This window comes from Bufo bufo, chromosome 8 (assembly GCF_905171765.1).
Source record: "Bufo bufo chromosome 8, aBufBuf1.1, whole genome shotgun sequence".
Classification (NCBI taxonomy): Eukaryota; Metazoa; Chordata; class Amphibia; order Anura; family Bufonidae; genus Bufo; species Bufo bufo.
The window spans coordinates 186,489,723-186,508,324 of NC_053396.1; the positions used below are offsets into that span (position 1 = coordinate 186,489,723).

Consider the following 18,602-nt stretch of genomic DNA (forward strand, 5'->3'; position numbering starts at 1 on the left):
TCACTACCTCGATTGATAAACCATAGTGAAGAGCAATTTTAGTGGCCACTGTGTGAATATTTATTTCCACTGTGGGAGCATTGGAGTACAATTGAACCCATACTGTTGGGTTTCATCACATATCAGTGATTTTTTTGATCTCTTAACCACTTCACATCCGGGCCATTTGCTCCCTTCCTGACCAGGCCTAATTTTGCAAATCTGACATATCTCACTTTATGTGGTAATAACTTTGGAACGCTCTTACTTATCTAAGTCATTCAGAGAATGTTTTCTCGTGACACATTGTACTTCATGCTAGTCATAAATTTGAGTCAATATACTTCACCTTTATTTATGAAAAAATCCCAAATTTACCAAAGATTTAGAAAAATCTGCAATTTTCTTTTTTGGCAGATTTACAATTTTAATCCAATTTTTTCGTTAACACATCGATGGTTAACAGCCAAACAAAATATTTATTACCCAGATTCTGCGGTTTACAGAAACACCCCACATGTGGTAATAAACTGCTGTGTGGGCACACGGCAGGGCGCAGAAAAAAAAGGAGCGCCACATGGTTTTTAGATGCCATGTCCTATTTGAAGTCCCCTGATGCACCCTTACAGTAGAAACTCCCAAGAAGTGACCCAATTTTGGAAATTAGGGGATAAGGTGCCAGTTTTATTGGTACTATTTTTGGGTACATATGATTTTTTGATCATTCATTATAACACTTTATGGGGCAAGGTGACCCAAAAATTGGTTGTTTTAGCACAGTTTTTATTTATTTATTTTTACAGCGTTCACCTGAGGAGTTCGGTCAAGTGACATTTTTATAGAGCAAATCATTATGGACGTGGCAATACCGAATATGTATACTTTTTCTTATTTATTTAAGTTTTACACAATAATAGCATTTTTGAAACAAAAAAATTGTTTTAATGTGTCCATGTTCTGCGAGCTATATATTTTTTCTATTTTTTTTGCGATTTTCTTATGTAGGGATAATTTTTTCCGGTATGAGGTGACGGTTTTATTGGTACTATTTTGTGGGACATATGCCTTTTTGATCACTTGGTGTTACACTTTTTGTGATGTAAGGTGACAAAAATGGCTTTTTTTTTTTACGGTGTTTACCCAAGGGGTTAGGTCATGAGATATTTTTATAGAGCTGGTTGTTACGGACGCGGTGATACCGAATATGTATACTTTTTATTTATTTATTTCACTTTAACACTATAATAGCATTTTTGAAACAAAAAAAAGATGTTTTAGGCCTCTTTCACACACGCATTGCGGGAAAAGGTGCGGGTGCGTTGCGGGAACATGCGCGATTTTTCCGCGTGAGTGCAAAACATTGTAATGCGTTTTGCACGCGCGTACGAAAAATCGGCATGTTTGGTACCCAAACCCGAACTTCTTCACAGAAGTTCGGGCTTGGGATCGGTGTTCTGTAGATTGTATTATTTTCCCTTATAACATGGTTATAAGGGAAAATAATAGCATTCTGAATACAGAATGCATAGTACAATAGCGCTGAAGGGGTTAAAAAAAAACAACAAATTAATTTAACTCACCTTAATCCACTTGATCGCGCAGCCCGACTTCTCTTCTGTCTTCATCTTTGCTGTGCACAGGAATAGGACCTTTGATGATGTCACTGTGCTTATCACATGGTCCAATCACATGGTTCATCAACATGGTGAGGGACCATGTGATTGGATCATGTGATGTGACGTCACCACAGGTCCTTAGCCGGCAGCTCAACATTACAGAAGAAGACAGAGATCCGCAACTACGCGATCAAGTGGACTCGGTGAGTTAATTTTTTTTTATTTTTAACCCTCCAGCCCTATTGTACTATGCATTCTGTATTCAGAATGCTATTATTTTCCCTTATAACCATGTTATTAGGGAAAATAATAAAGATCGGGTCCCCATCCCGATCGTCTCCTAGCAACCGTGCGTGAAAATCGCACCGCATCCGCACTTGCTTGCGGATGCTTGCGATTTTCACGCAGCCCCATTCACTTCTATGGGGCCTGCGTTGCGTGAAAAACGCACAAAATAGAGCTGTCACGAGGGTGTCAAGAGCCACGCCTGACTCCGTTATACCCGGTATACCCTGTTTCGTAATGGTAGCTTTCTGGGTTTGCCTTGCAACCCTTTTTGGCTCACTCAGGGATCCGTAGCTCTTTCTCCTCAGCTGTTTCTTCTCCAGCACTCCCAACCTCCTTATATTCCCCTCTCCCACTTCTCTGGTTGCCAGATATAGAGCTTCCTGCCTGGACTTCTATACTGACCCACTGGAGCTGTGTAACTGTGTTCCCTGGTTGTTGTTCCAGAACGTTACCCTCCGGATCCCTGTTGGGCCTTTGTTGTCTGCTGTTGTCGCCCACCTGGGATTATATGTTTGTATGTATTGTCTGTCCTCTCCTTGGTGTTTTCCTCTTAGTGTCAGTGGTGCGGACTAATGATCCCACCGCCCCGTTCACTACATAGGGCTCATCTTAGGGAAAGCCAGGGTTAAGGCACGTGATCAGCGTACGGGTGAGGAACCCGTCTAGGGACGTCAGGGCAGTCAGGTGCCAGCCTCAAGGTGAGTCAGGGGTCAACACCTTTCCCTCTCCCTTGGACAGGGCCTTCCCATTTCCCTCCCTTTGCGTGACGCCGGTCATTACATTATATCTGGCCCTTATTTTGTGTAGGTAAAAAAAAAAAATATATATACTTTTTCTTTCTACCTACTTAGAATCCAGTATGGATCCAATTGCTGCTTTGTCAAAGCAACTTCAAGGCCTGTCTTTGGAGGTGGCAGGATTGAAGGCGTCGATCCTCCAGCAACAGCAGCAATTGCAACAGACTGCAAGCCCAGCGGTTGCTACAGGTAACCAGGTTGTTGCAGAACCCAAGGTTGCTCTTCCTGACAGATTTTCTGGGGGAAGGGACAAATTTGTGACGTTCCGTGAGGCCTGTAAATTATATTTTAAGCTGCGCCCTTACTCCTCTGGTAATGAAGAACAGCGTGTGGGGGTTGTTATTTCCCTGCTGCAGGGGGACCTGCAATCCTGGGCGTTCTCTTTACCCACTGATTCCCAGGCTCTCCGGTCAGTGGATGAATTTTTTGGGGCCTTGGGTCTCATATATGACGACCCTGACCGAGTCGCACTGGCTGAATCAAAATTACGGAGACTCCTACAGGGAGAGCGGCCAGAAGAGGAGTATTGCTCAGAGTTCTGTAGGTGGGCTACGGATACCCAGTGGAACGACCCAGCTCTCAGGAGTCAGTTCTGCTCTGGGTTATCCGAAAAGATTAAGGATACGCTTGCGCTGTATGAGACTCCCTTTTCCTTTGATGCGGTTATGTCCCTTTCTATCAGAATAGATAGACGTCTTAGGGACAGATTGAAAAATCCGAAGCAATTGGTAACCCCTCCCAAGCAGCAGTTAGTCTGTACGGACTTAGACGAGCCTATGCAGCTAGGAGGAACTACTCGTCAGGTCCATCCTCCTGAGGCTCGCCGTAGGCGTGTGGTTTGTTTTTTCTGTGGGGAGAGGGGTCATTTTATTAATGTCTGTCCTTCCTTCCTCAAAAACAAAAGACCGTCGGAAAACTACTAACCCCAGGCTGTGTGGAGGATGTCAGCCGGGGGGTATACGTTTCCTCCATACGAACATCGCAATTTGTGTTGCCAGCGGTTGTTGTTTTTGGCGTTAAGACGGAGACAGTGGAGCAGGAGTAAATTTGATAGATGCCCATTTTGCCCACACTATGGGTTTGTCTCTCTGTACGCTACATAGACCTATTCCCATATTCGCTATTGATTCTGCTCCTCTGTCTCAGAGAAACCTCACTCACATTGTCCATAACTTACACCTTCGGGTAGGGGACCACCATAACGAGTTGCTTTCATGTTATGTTCTGGAGGGGCTTCCCACTCCGGTGGTGTTGGGTCTTCCCTGGTTGGTAGCGCACAATCCAGTGGTGGATTGGCAGGCCAGGGAGATATTGGAGTGGAGTGAGCATTGCAGAGAAAATTGCTTAAATAGCAATTGTTTAGTCGCCTCCATAGCTACCCTACCTACATTTGTTTCGGACTTTAAGGATGTTTTTTCTGAAAAGGGTTGTCAGAAGTTACCACCTCACCGTCCTTATGATTGCCCGGTTAACCTGATTCCCGGTGCAAAATTACCCAAGACCAGGTTATATAATCTTTCGGGTCCCGAGAGACAAGCCATGAAAGATTATATCTCCGAGAGCTTGGCTAAGGGACACAAAAGAAAGATGGGGGCCTGCGTCCTTGCCTAGATTTTCGCGAATTAAACCGGATAACCATCCGAGACCCATACCCTCTTCCTCTCATTCCTGACCTATTTAATCAGATTGCGGGTGCTAGGTGGTTCTCCAAACTTGATCTTAGGGGGGCCTACAATCTGATTCGTATCAAGGAAGGGGATGAGTGGAAGACAGCTTTTAACACCCCTGAGGGGCATTATGAAAATCTAGTCATGCCTTTCGGTCTGACCAATGCTCCTGCTGTCTTCCAACATTTCGTTAATGACATTTTTAGTCATCTTATCGGCAGGTTTGTGGTGATATACCTAGATGATATTTTAAATTATTCGTCTGATCTGAAAACACATGAGGTGCATGTCAGACAGGTACTGCAGGTCCTACGGACGAATAAATGATATGCTAAAATTGAAAAGTGTGTCTTCGCCGTTCAGGAAATACAGTTCCTAGGTTATTTATTATCGGCTTCAGGTTTCCGTATGGATCCTAGGAAGGTCCAGGCAATTTTAGATTGGGATCTTCCTGAGAACCTCAAAGCACTGCAACGGTTCTTGGGCTTCGCAAATTTCTATAGAAAATTCATTAAAAATTATTCGGTGATTGTAAAACCCCTTACTGACATGACTAGGAAGGGGACTGATTTTTCTAAATGGTCTGACGCCGCTAAAATTGCTTTTTCCTCTCTAAAAGAGAGGTTTACCTCGGCACCTGTACTAATCCAACCTGATGTCTCCCAACCTTTTATTGTTGAAGTAGATGCGTCAGAGGTGGGAGTGGTGGCTGTGCTGTCTCAGGGTCTGTCTCCTGGCAAATGGCGTCCTTGTGCGTTCTTTTCTAAAAAACTATCTGCAGCAGAAAAGAACTATGATATTGGCAATAGGGAACTATTAGATATTAAACTAGCGTTTGAAGAATGGCGTCACTTTTTAGAGGGGGCAATCCACCCCGTCACTGTGATTACGGTCCACAAAAACCTTCTGTACCTCGAATCAGCTAAGCGTCTCACCCCTAGACAAGCTAGGTGGTCGCTATTTTTTACCAGGTTTAACTTTGTTATTACCTATCGTCCTGGGGCAAAAAATACCAAGGCAGATGCATTATCTCGTTGTTTCCCTGGAGGGGGTAATGTGAGTGATCCGGTACCCATTCTACAAAGAGGAGTGGTTGTCTCTGCGGTACACTCTGTTCTGGAGGGGAAGGTGTTAGAGGCCCAGGGGGACGCCCCGGCCTCTTGCCCCTCAGAGAAATTGTTTGTACCGTTGAACCTGCGTCTCGAATTATTAAAGGAACATCATAATTCGGCACTTGCTGGGCACCCGGGTAGTAAAGCAACCTTGGAGCTATTGTCTCGTCGTTTTTGGTGGCCAATGTTGCGTCAGGATGTAATGGATTTTGTGTCTTCTTGTTCTACTTGTGCGAGCGCGAAAGTCTCTTATACATGTCCTGCAGGGTCTTTATAGCCACTTGTCATTCCCAATAGGCCATGGACACATCTGTCAATGGATTTTATCACTGACTTACCTTTGTCTGCGGGTAAAACAGTTATCTTGGTAGTAGTGGACAGGTTTAGCAAAATGGTACACTTCATTGCGTTACCCGCACTACCTAATGCTAAGACTCTTGCTCAGGTATTAATCAGTGAAATCGTGAAGCTTCACGGGGTCCCTTCCGATGTTGTTTCGGATCGGGGAACCCAGTTTATTTCTAAATTTTGGAAAGCTTTTTGTTCCCGGTTGGGGATACACTTGTCCTTTTCCTCAGCTTTCCATCCTCAGTCGAATGGACAGACTGAGCGTACCAACCAAAACCTTGAGACATATCAAAGATGTTTTGTGTCTGAAAAACAAGAGGTGTGGTCATCATATTTACCGTTAGCTGAGTTTGCCATAAATAATCGCCGTCAGGAATCTACGGGTAAGTCACCATTTCTTGGTGCATATGGTTTTCATCCCCAATTCTGTACTTTCAAAGAGGGGGGGTCTTCTGGGGTTCCCGAAGAGGAACGGTTTTCGTCATCTCTTTCATCTGTATGGCAGAAGGTGCAAGCTAACTTGAAAAATATGGGAGGTAAATATAAATGCATGGCTGATAAGAGACGGTCGCCAGGTCCGGACCTAGGAGTGAATGACTATGTGTGGTTGTCTACTAGGAATATTAAATTAAAGGTTCCCTCTTGGAAACTGGGTCCTAGGTTTATTGGCCCTTACAAAATAGTAGCCATCATTAACCCCGTGGCTTTTCGCCTGGAGTTACCTCAGACTTTTAAAATCCATAACGTCTTCCATAAGTCGTTACTCAAGAAATATGTTCCACCTCTAGAACCGTCACCGCTGCCACCCCCTCCTGTTGTTGTAGATGGTAATTTAGACTTTCAAATATCCAAAATTGTTGATTCTCGTCGGGTCCGCCGCTCTCTTCAATATCTGGTGCATTGGAGGGGTTACGGTCCCGAGGAAAGAATGTGGGTTCCAGCGTCTGAGGTAAACGCCGACAGGTTAGTTCAGGCTTTTCATGCCTCTCATCCTGAGAGACCTAGTCCTGAGTGTCCGGAGGCCCCTCGTAGAGAGGGGGGTACTGTCACGAGGGTGTCAAGAGCCACGCCTGACTCCGTTATACCCGGGGTCAGGAAGTCGCAGCGGGTGGCTGCGGCTCTATGTAGAAAGATAGTGCTGTTTCGTAATGGTAGCTTTCTGGGTTTGCCTTGCAACCCTTTTTGGCTCACTCAGGGATCCGTAGCTCCTTCTCCTCAGCTGTTTCTTGTCCAGCACTCCCAACCTCCTTATATTCCCCTCTCCCACTTCTCTGGTTGCCAAATATAGAGCTTCCTGCCTGGACTCCTATACTGACCCACTGGAGCTGTGTAACTGTGTTCTCTGGTTGTTGTTCCAGAACGTTACCCTCCGGATCCCTGTTGGGCCTTTGTTGTCTGCTGTTGTCGCCCACCTGGGATTATATGTTTATCTGTATTGTCTGTCCTCTCCTTGGTGTTTTCCTCTTAGTGTCAGTGGTGCGGACTAGTGATCCCACCGCCCCGTTCACTACATAGGGCTCATCTTAGGGAAAGCCAGGGTTTAGGCACGTGATCGGCGTACGGGTGAGGAACCCGTCTAGGGACATCAGGGCAGTCAGGTGCCAGCCGCAAGGTGAGTCAGGGGTCACCACCTTTCCCTCTCCCTTGGACAGGGCCTTCCCATTTCCCTCCCTTTGCGTGACGCCGGTTATTACAAGAGCTTGCTGCGATTTTCACGCAACGCACAAGTGATGCGTGAAAATCACCGCTCATGTGAACAGCCCCATAGAAATGAATGGGTCCTGATTCAGTGCGGGTGCAATGCGTTCACCTCACGCATTGCACCCGCGCGGAAAACTCGCCCGTGTGAAAGGGGCCTTAGTGTCTCCATGTTCTGAGAGCTATATATTTTTTTTTTTTTTAGCGATTTTCTTATGTAGGGGCTCATTTTTTGCAGGATGAGGTGAAGGTTTTATTGTTACCATTTTGTGGGACATAAGCCTTTTTGATCACTTAGTATTGCACTTTTTGTGATGTAAGGTGACAAAAATAGCTTTTTTTGAGACCGTTTTTTTATTTTTTTATGGTGTTTATCGGACTGGGTCCATCATTTGATATATTTATAGAGGCGACCTTCACGGACGCGGCAATACCAAATATGTCTATTTTATTTTTTCTATTTTCTTTTATTCCTTACATGGGGAATTTTTTTTTGCTTCCCCCATAAGGTCATACAAGACCTCTGGGGGACATTTACTTCCCTTTTTTTTTTTTTTCATACATACATTTTTTTCTGACATTACAGTACATTTCTGCCAGCTACAGGAGAAATGCACCCCCCAGAGAGGCTGTACAGCGCAATACAGCGATGTACAGCCTCAGTGCAGGGCTGATCGAGGTCTCTGAAAGACCTCACAGCTTCTGCACTCTCCCGGCCCAGGCGATCACATGACCACCGGGCCAGAACAGGAAGCGCATAGCGCTTCCTGCTCTGTACACACAGCGCTCGGTAAGCGCTGTGTATACAGCGATCTAGAAGGCAGGGACACCTGGGAACTGTCCTTGCCTTCTCTAAGGGTTGCCCTGCATTCACTGACAGCGGGCAACCTGATCAGCAGCTGCATGATTAGCGTGCAGCTGCGATCTCTGAATGGATGTTTTAAAACGTCCATTCAGAGATAGAGAACCACCTCCCGGACGTTTATATTCAATGGGCGGACGGGAGGTGGTTAAATTCTTCATACAATTTTTATTTGATGAGAGGACTGGTTTACTGCACTTATTTTCTGCATGAGTTCCTAAGTAATATAACTAAAGATGAGCGAAGTTTTGAAAAATTCGATTTGGACGCTTTGCTGAATTTCCCCCCCAAAATTTGATTAGATCTTAATTATTAGTGACGAAATGTATTAAAAATCTGCTATTTCCCGGCTGCAAGGTGAATGTATTTCGGTGTACCTCACTGTGCATTGCAGAAACATGTATGGCTAGTGCGCTGTGGTAGTGAAAAAGTTACTGTGCGTCAGTATGACAGGCAGGTGACAGGTGTCACTCTTAGGCCCCTTGCAGACGAGCGTGTCCGGATTAGGTCCGGATGTGTCCCGGTGCATTGCGGCAAACCCGCGCGAGTAGGTACGCAATTGCAGTCAGTTTTGAATGCGATTGAGTTCCGATGTTCAGTTTTTATGGCGCGGGTGCAATGTGTTTTGCACGCGAGTGATAAAAAACTGACTGTGGTACCCAGACCCGAACTTCTTCACACAGGTTCAGGTTTGAGTTATTTGTAGTGTAGATTGTATTATTTCCCCTTATAACATGTTTATAAGGGAAAATAATAGTATTCTGAATACAGAATGCATAGTACAATAGGGCTGGAGGGGTTAAAAAAAAAAATATATAATTTTAACTCACCTTAATCCACTTGTTCGCGCCGCCGGCATATCTTCTGTCTTCTTTTGTGAGGAATAGGACCTTTGATGACGTCACTACGCTCATCACATGGTCCGTCACATGATCCATCACCATGGTGGTCATACTTTTTACACATGAGTATGACCACTTCCTACTTTTGGCTTCAGCAACAGTGCGTAGCTCATGAAGGAAGCCATGTGTTGTGAACTGGCTTGGTGGGTATATAGGTTGTACAATAGTAATGCCTGCACTCATATCCCTTAATGCTGTCATAGGTAAAAGGGGTGAGTTGCAAAAATCGGAGTCAATGTTTCAGCTGCTCAATGCAGCTATGGTTTGAAAATGGATGCAATCAGTTGCTTTCTGTCATTTAGCAAATAAAACAACCTCCTTGCACTGGAGAGCTGCCTTCTTCATTGTTTTTGTGGACTGGTGAGAGCTTGGATCCGATCTGACTGGAGGCGTGCACCCAAATGTTCTATTTTGGCTTTTTTTGTAACAGTCCTGCTTCAGTTGTCTTTTCTCTGATGTGAGAGGTGAATGTGCAGGGGTGGACCGATACGTTAGATTGAGCAGATCACCACCAAAATGAACCAGTGGACTACCAGATGTTTATATAAAAGAACAGTTCAGCAAACCCTACAGCATACGGTGCTCCAAAGCAGGCAGATGATCACTGCACCTCTGTTAAAAAAAAATTTGCATCACCAGAAAAGGCAGTTTTCTCAGCAGTATCGAATTGGACCTCCACTGATTGCCAAAGGGCAATGAGTCATGTTTTCTGCTTCATTAAATGGATCAACATTGGCATGTCAGAAGAGAAAAATCAGAGAACCATTGCAGGAAGTACTCAAGCTGGTGGTGGCAGCGTTATGGTCTGAGGAATGTTTTAATGGCATGTTGTGGGCCCATTCATCCATGTATAAGGGAATGGGAATCCACCCTTGCAGATCACTTACACCCATATATGCTGTTTGTGTTCCCTGGGGTGGATGGGATCTTCCAGCAAGACAATGCAACATGTCACAAAGATAGAAATGCTGGAAGACATTGGTTGGAAGAGCATTACCAAAACTTCCATATACTACCTTGGCCCCCTATTCCCCAAGTATTGACCAGAATTGGGCATCTGTGGGACCAATTTGATCATAGTGTTATCTCTTTGGATCCCTCCCACACACACCTTTCAGCAGCTGTGGGATGCACTGTAGTGATGTTGTGCTTTTTCATAAGTATAAAAAACATTTATCTAAATATTATAGTTATAGTGGATTTGATTATATAAACTTATGAGAGGCCATATTATTATATGTTATGTATTTTAAAGATGGCCGAGACAGGTTCATGGGAAGTTCATATAATTTCTTCTCCGTAGATGTACCAAGATGAGAGGAGTCGTTCTTGTCTCCTTATGGATTTATGACAGGAGATAAGGATGTTCTCTGGACGTAGCTGATGCTAATTACCTCTACAGTTTGGCATTTATTAATGAAGCAGAAAATCTGTAATATCTATATACCCGTATAATCAACCTTAGTTTTGTATAAGAAAACCAATAAGACATATGTATTGTTTTATATTGTTACATATTATTAAGAATGTTTATGTATTTGTTATCATATATATTTCTCAGTAAGAACACATATATTCCTATTATATGATGGAAACAGTTTAAGTATAGACTTTGTTAAAGAGTATCTGTAAAGATGTGTTATTTTAACTAACCATCAATCACCCATTGGTGTAGCAGAGGAGGCACAGATATCTCTGTGAGAAAACAAGCTCATCAAATTATTATCTGTTAGATAATTTTGGGAGTATGGGAAACATTCAAATGGTGCCTAAAGGTCTGTGCTTAATTGGTAGAAGTGTCAGAATAAATCCCTCTAGCTTTGATTTAGGTTCCAAAGGTCATGTGTATAAAATATGAGATAAAGTCATACTTGGATATTTAACCCTTAATAGAATGATACTAATAGCTTAGGTATTAGTGTCACCTAGGGGTAAATGAGTAACATTACACCAACAGCAGAAGTGCATTTTGGGAATACAATGACATCACAGTTCTTATCATATGTATACGCCTAGCCGACAATGATTGGAAAACTCCAAGCTAGGAAGGTGTATCTAACTGATAAATTTTTGAATAAGAAAGCACACATTAGAGTTAGAGGGGAGTAAAGAAAAAAAACAAGAAAAAAAAAAACAGGGAGCAACATAAGACTCAGAAACACAGAGAAACAAAGAAAGGAGAGACCCCTGGAGAAAAATTCCAATGATCATTACAGACTTTGGAGTTTACTTCCCTTAGGCCTCTTTTACACGAGCGTTCTGGATTTGCTCCGGATGCGTCGTGTGTAGAGTTGAGCGGACACCTGGATATTCGGGTTCGATGGGTTCGGCCGAACTTTGGAAAAAAGCTCGAGTTCGGGACCCGAACTTGACCCCGAACCCGAACCCCATTGAAGTCAATGGGGACCCAAACTTTTGAGCACTAAAATGGCTGTAAAAATGTCATGGAAAGGGCTAGAGGACTGCAAATGTCATCAAAATGTGGTTAAGTGCATGGCAAGTGCTCTGCAAACAAATGTGGATAGGGAAATTACTTTAAGTAACATAAAATACGGAAAAATAAAAAATAATAATCTTGATCTAGGAGGACCAGGTCCATATGGAGTAGGAGGTTGAGGAGGCGGTGGATGTGGCGGTGTAGGTGGAAGTGGCGGTGGAGGAGGTAGCCTACACTGCTTTTTGTTTTAATTTTTAATTTTTATTTTTTAAATTCGGGTACACCCCAAAACATTGGAAAATATAACCAATGTGCTAAACACAAGTTCAGACAATACACCGGCTGCAGGGCAGGCCAGCACCTCCCAAGCGTAAAGGGCAAGCTCAGGCCATGTGCCCAATTTAAAGACCCAGAAGTTGCAGGGGCTGACCCCTGTCAGTTAGTTAGTGTAGGCGTGTGCATACTTACTGCCCCACCATGTCGCACGTCCCCGTGATATTCACGATCCAATTTGATATCTGTTCTATCAACTTTCGATGTTCTTTTATGCGCCTACCATGGTGATCACGGGTGCCGGGGAATCAGGGTTCCAGGCCGGAGAGGGAGCATTGAGAAAAAGAGACCAAATTTAAGGGAGATAAATTTATTTAAAAAATTTGGGATCGAGAAGAAATGTGGGAAAAGCTATTGAGGCGCAAATGTGGGACAAATTACAGAAGCCCAAATGTGGGCCAAAAGAGTCAAGCGGAATTGTGGAAAAAGCTATTGAGGTGCAAATTTTGGCCAAAAGAGTATAGCGGAAATGTGGGACAAAGTATTAAAGCTTAAATGTGGTACAACTTGTTTAAAGGGAACCTGTCATGTGGATATTTGATTATAATCTAACTAATTATATACAATCATTAACTACTAAAAAGTACCTTAGATGTATTCACTTACTGGTGTGACAGATGGTTATCTCATAATATACACATGCCGCATGATATTGAGTTGATTTGAGTCCAGCGTGATGTCATTGAGTCCAGCGTTTATTTAATTAACAGCTATAGCCACTCCCCTGCCCACCTGCTGCTGATTCATATGGAAAATAACTGTCAGTCAGCAGCAGGTAGGCGGGGAGAGTCAGGAGCTCATAAATATTCATGACTCATCATTATGAGCTGGAGCTTTTCAATACAAGATGTTGGCAGATTGACTGGGTCAATTAAAGAAAGTGACCCAGCACTTTGCTAAGAGAATCGGTCACTTATTTATGTTGTCCTTAGTTAGGACACCATAAAACTGGTGACAGGTTCCCTTTAAGTTTAAGCATTGAATCAAAGGAGGTGGCGCGCATCAATTAAAGAAGCATTTCAAAAATTTTATTCCCTGTCACCTATGCAGAGCAGGCGTTTATTCACGTCTAAAATTGTATAATGTCAACCCAAGAATGTAACAGAAAAATTACAGAAATTAATTAACCTGTCAACTTGGTAGAGCAGGGGTCTATGACAGAAAACAATTATTTATTGTCACCCGAAAATGTAAAATAAAAATTATTGAAATTTATTAAGCTGTCAACTAGGTAGAGGAGGGGTATATTACACCCAAAAATTGGTGAATTTGACCATAAAATGTAACTGACAAATGTTTTTTTTTTTTGTTAACCTGTCTACTAGGTATAGCAGTGGTACTTCACACCTAAAAATTGCTGAATTTCACCAGAAAATGTAACTGACAAATTTAATTTTTTTTGTTAACCGGCCTACTAGGTATAGCAGTGGTACTATACACCTAAAAATTGGTTAATTTCACCAGAAAATGTTAATGACAATTTTTTTTTTTTTTTTACCGGCCTACTAGGTATAGCAGTAGTACTATACACCCAAAAATGGGTGAATTTCACCAGAAAATGTTAATGACAATTTTTTATTTGTTGGCAACAGAATATGAAAGCTGTATATATTAAACTTGAATTTAACACTTGCAGATCATGAAAATACTGTTTTTTTTTGAAAAAAAAGTGTGTTTTTCAAACCCCAGAAAATGATGGGTGTATTTCTAGCTTAAATTGCACACTGACTAATCCAGATGTTGTAGAATGCCAAAAAAGTGTTTTTTTTGGTAACAGAATATGAAAGCTGTATATATTAACCGCCTCACGTCCGCCCATAGGATATAAACGTCCTATGGGTGGACGTCTATTTCTGACAGCACGTTTTAAAACGTCCTGTCAGAAATAGCAGCTGCACGCTAATCGTGCAGCTGCTGATCGGGTTGCCCGCTGTCAGTGACAGCAGGGCAACCCAGAGAGGAGGCAGGGACAGTGCCCAGGTGTCCCTGCCTTCACGATCGCTGCAGACACAGCGCTCACCGAGCGCTGTGTCTGCAGAGCAGGAAGCGCTGTGCGCTTCCTGTTCCGGCCCGGCGGTCATGTGACCGCCGTGACCGGAGTGTGCAGGAGCTGTGTGAGGTCTCTCAGAGACCTCGATCAGCCCTGCACTGAGGCTGTACAGCGCAGGATTGCTGCTGTACAGCCTCTCTAGGGGTGCATTTGTCCTGTAACTGGGGCTACTATGTCAGCCCCAGTTACAGGAGAAATCAACAGTGTAAAAAAAATAAAAAGTGAAGTAAATGTCCCCCAGAGGTCTTGTATGACCTTATGGGGGACGAAAAGTGTAAAATAAAATAAAAATAAAATAAAGGGTTGAAAAAATAAAATAAAAAAAAGTTTCACATGTAAAAAAATTAAAAAAATCCCAAGTAAGGAATAAAAAAATAAATTAAAAATAGAAAAAATAAAATAAAATAGACATATTTAGTATTGCCGCGTCCGTAAAAACCAGCTCTATAAAAATATCACATGACCTGACCCCTCGGGTGAACACCGTAAAAAATAAATAAAAAAAACGGTGTCAAAACAAGCAATTTTTGTCACCTTGCATCACAAAAGGTGCAACACCAAGTGATCAAAAACGCGTATGTCCCACAAAATGGTACCAATAAAACCGTCACCTCATCCCACAAAAAATGAGCCCCTACATAAGAAAATCTCTCAAAAAATAAAAAAACTATAGCTCTTAGAACATGGAGACACTAAAACATCATTTTTTTGGTTTCAAAAATGCTATTATTGTGTTAAAGTGAAACAAATAAAAAAAAGTATACATATTAGGTATTGCCGCGTCCGTAAAAACCAGCTCTATAAAAATATCACATGACCTAACCCCTCGGGTGAACACCGTAAAAAAAAAAAAAAAAAAAACGGTGTCAAAACAAGCAATTTTTGTCACCTTGCATCACAAAAGGTGCAACACCAAGTGATCAAAAACGCGTATGTCCCACAAAATGGTACCAATAAAACCGTCACCTCATCCCGCAAAAAATGAGCCCCTACATAAGAAAATCTCTCAAAAAATAAAAAAACTATAGCTCTCAGAACATGGACACATTAAAACATAATTTTTTGGTTTCAAAAATGCTATTATTGTGTAAAACTTTAATAACTGAGAAAAAGTATACATATTAGGTATCGCCACGTCCGTAACAATCTGCTCTATAAAAATGTCACTTGACTGAACCCCTCAGGTGAACGCTGTAAAAATAAATAAATAGAAACTGTGCTAAAACAACCAATTTTTTGGTCACCTTGCCCCATAAAGTGTTATAATGAATGATCAAAAAATCATATGTACCCAAAAATAGTACTAATAAAACTGGCACCTTATCCCCTAGTTTCCAAAATGGGGTCACTTCTTGGGAGTTTCTACTGTAAGGGTGCATCAGGGGGCTTCAAATGGGACATGGCATCTAAAAACCATGTGGAGTTCCTTTCCTTCTGCGCTCTGCCGTGTGCCCATAGAGCAGTTTACGACCACATGTCGGGTGTTTCTGTAAACCGCAGAATCTGGGTAATAAATATTGAGTTTTGTTTGGCTGTTAACCATCGATGTGTTAAAGAAAAAAATTGATTCAAATGGAAAATCTGCCAAAAAAGTGAAATTTAAAAATTTGATCTCCATTTTCCTTTAATTCTTGTGGAACGCCTAAAGGGTTAACAAAGTTTGTAAAATCGGTTTTGAATACCTTGAGGGGTGTAGTTTCTACAATGGGGTCATTTATGGGGGTATCCACTATGTAGGCCCCACAAAGTGACTTCAGACCTGAACTGGTCCTTATAAAGTGGGTTTTGGCAATTTTCTTAAAAATTTGAAGAATTGCTTCTAAACTTCTAAGCCTTCTAACGTCCTAAAAAAATAAAATGACATTTCCAAAATGATGCCAACATAAAGTGGACATATGGGGAATGTTAAATAATAAATATTTTATGAGGTATCACTTTCTGTTTTAAAAGCAGAGAAATTGAAATTTAGAAAATTGCACATTTTTCAAATTTTTGGGTAAATTTGGGATTTTTTCATAAAAAGAGGTGAAATATTTTGACTCAAATTTATGACTATCATGAAGTACAATGTGTCACGAGAAAACAATCTCTGAATGACTTGGATAAATAAAGGCGTTCCAAAGTTATTACCACATAAAGTGAGATATGTCAGTTTTGCAAAATTTGGCCTGGTCAGGAAGGGGGCAAAGGGCCCAGATGGGAAGTGGTTAAACTTGAATTTAACACTTGCAGATAATGAAAATACAGTTTTTTGAAAAAAAGTGTGTTTTTAAAACCCCAGAAAATAATGGGTGTATTTCTACCTTAAATTGCACACTGACTAATCCAGTAGTTTGACAAAAAAATGGTGCAATGTCCCAAAAGCTCAGATGCAGTGCTGGTGCACTGAGCTTGCATAGAAAATGGCCGCGGCCGCCACCCACCTAACTAACAGAATTATAAAAGTTTTTTTTTTTGGTCAATGGCCTCAGGGAAGGGTAAAATGATTGTGTCCTGCACCCACACAACTATTTCTTTGTAGATCGCTGAGTTAGATTCTCTCCTATTCTCTCCCTGAAATCACAAGTCCAGCAGCATCCTCTCCCTACACTAAGCACAGCAGAGTGACGTGCAGCGCTACGTGACTCAAGCTCATATAGAGCCTGGGTCACATGCTGCTCTGGCCAATCACAGCCATGCCATTAGTAGGCATGGCTGTGATGGGTTCTAAGGTCAGACAGTTAACCGCTTGTTGATTGGCTGCTCTGCAGCCTTTCAAAAAGCGCCAAGAAAGTGCCGAACACCGAACCCAAACTTTTACGGAAATGTTTGGGTTCGGGTCCGGGGTTTAAAAATCCTAAAGTTTCGTTACGAACCTGAACTTTACAGTTCGGGTTCGCTCAACCCTAGTCGTGTGTGCATTGCGGGAAAACCACGTGAGTAGTTTATTTATTTTAATTTTTTTTAACCCCTCAAGCAACATTTTAGTAAGCATTCTGTATTAAGAATGCAATTATTTTCCTTTATAACCATGTTATAAGGGAAAACAATGCAGTAAATTGACTTTTTTAAATTTACTAACATCATCTCCTAGCAACCATGCATGAAAATCGCATTGCATCCGCACTTGCTTGCGGATGCTATGCGATTTTCATGCATCCCCATTCATTTCTATGCCTGAAAAACGCAGAATATAGAACATGCGACTTTCACGCAATGCACAAGTGATGCGTGAAAATCACCGCTCATCTGCACAGCCCCATTGAAGTGAATGGGTCCGGATTCAGTGCGGGTTCAATGCGTTCACCTCATGCATTGCACTCGCGCGGAATTCTCGCACGTGTGAAAGGGGCATTAGTCTCTGCACATCATCTGCATTCTCAGGTAACGTATAACTTTATTTAGTGCAGGTAAACTCTCTGATTGGAATAATTTCATTCTATAATCATACCAGGCTTGATAATTTATAAGTTGTGTGACAATCCTACCCGATTATCCGAGATTTGTCATAGTTTTGTGCAGAGCAAGGGTTTGTATCTATTATTAACATTATTCAGTTTTATATCTGATGATTGTGGTTAAGACGGATCGTATTACATTTTCTGTTTATGAGGTACTGTGTATATGCTGATATTTGTGTTGAATTTTGGGTACTGCATATCACTGTATATCATTGCAGATTGAGTTTCACATTGATTAATCTTTGACTATATTTTAAATTATTGTATAATAAATCATTTATATTTTTGCATAGACGCTTGTATCATGTATTACTGATTTCACAATATAATTAAGTTACCCATCAAACTCTTTTTGAGGTGTTTTATATGTCCACCTCGAGTATCAAATTCCCTTGACATTTTTCCTTTGATCCTTTATTTTTATATAAAGCATGTGCTTTATATCCCCGACATACAATGGAGGCACTGCTGAGATCAGGTTAATTTTTTATTATTTGTGCGAATAATAAAACGTTCCATATTTTTCTTGGCTGACCAGACTGTTGATATATCTATTTACTGATTATTGATAAGAAAAATTAGCGCAGCCAGTAGTGAAGCGGGTTCTGGTGAAGCTGCAGGTGGTAGTCCATCTAGCCCGGAACAGTTAATCCATAACATTGTTGAATATATGTAAATTCACGGTTGTGTTTGGATTAGGATGTAACTGCATGGTTAAGTGAGCTGCAGGCAGAAGCCAAGAGAGAATGTGTGGATATATGGTCATCACTTGGTACAGTCAGGAGACATCTAACCTATTTTGATGTGCTTAAAAGTAACGCCAGTAAAGACCAACACCTCGTAAGGATGTTGCCCCCAGTCCTGTATGCCTTATTAGAAGTCAGTACCCTCTTAAAGAGCAGAAATGCGCATAGAACAGACATGCAGACCTATATATCCTGTATAGAAACAGAGTTAGAATCGGCAAAAGAATCGATTGAGTACTTAAAACGTGAGCTCGATCTCAGCCATGGTGCCTATCATCAACTAAACAGGGAGGCAGATGAGCTGAACCTCCGTATTTGCAGATTTTA

At 41.9% G+C, this 18,602-nt stretch overlaps 1 protein-coding gene across 2 annotated transcripts in view; it reads right to left on the minus strand.

Annotated features, from left to right (window-relative positions):
- Positions 1-18,602, minus strand: part of LOC121009418 (cytochrome P450 2G1-like) — a 130,878-nt gene that overhangs the window by 45,093 nt on the left and 67,183 nt on the right. The window lies entirely within an intron of this gene.